Source organism: Agrilus planipennis, unplaced genomic scaffold (assembly GCF_000699045.2).
Source record: "Agrilus planipennis isolate EAB-ADULT unplaced genomic scaffold, Apla_2.0 scaffold363, whole genome shotgun sequence".
Lineage (NCBI taxonomy): Eukaryota > Metazoa > Arthropoda > Insecta > Coleoptera > Buprestidae > Agrilus > Agrilus planipennis.
Genome location: NW_020439263.1, coordinates 32,433 through 33,255, shown reverse-complemented (window position 1 = coordinate 33,255; position 823 = coordinate 32,433).

Below are 823 nucleotides of genomic sequence, written 5' to 3'. Positions count from 1 at the left end.
AATACATGTACTGTGCATGTATGTTCATCCATGTCATTTGATCTGCTGCATAAATCATAATAATTCAGTAATATTGAATAATTGATTTCTCTGCATAGATTTGTAATTATTCTTGGTTGCTGTAGATAAAAATAATGTTGTTAACAAAATGTCAATAACATACAGTTATTGAAAAATTGTTTATCATCTGTAGAGTGTAGATTCTAATAGAAGCACAATATTTACTTTTCAAATTCTAATACAAATTTTACAAATAGGTATCTAAGTACATAAATTATTTAGCATCAATTTAAGCAGTAGTTTCAAAAAGTATTTGTAGGTAAACATTCCTAGCTTTTATTGCAGAATAAAAATATCACGTACCTTTAATTTAAATATAACGACAAAAAAATATATTGAAAATAAATGCACTTTAAAATAGACATCGTAAAATAGAATTAAAAGGAAATGAGTAAGCATTAAAACAGGATTTTAAACTTTTGTTAAAAGTACCTAATCCACATAAAAAGACATTCGAAAGACATAATGCACTTTGAAAAAATAACCTACTTTCAAGAAAATTTATCAACTCTGAAATATTTTAATGTAGTGTTTATAAAAGATTTGTACGAAAAAATCGATAAATTGCACATTAAACGTAGGTATATGAGTAATAACTAATAGTACCTATAGGTAATTCAGTCAAACATGAAAAAAGCTCGAATTGATTGTGTGCATCTCAACTTTTAAGGATGTTTGGAGGTACAATCGAAGACAAGAGTACATAAAATTAGAAATTCATGATTAATTAGGTTTTGCAGCATATCATGAGGTAAATAAATAC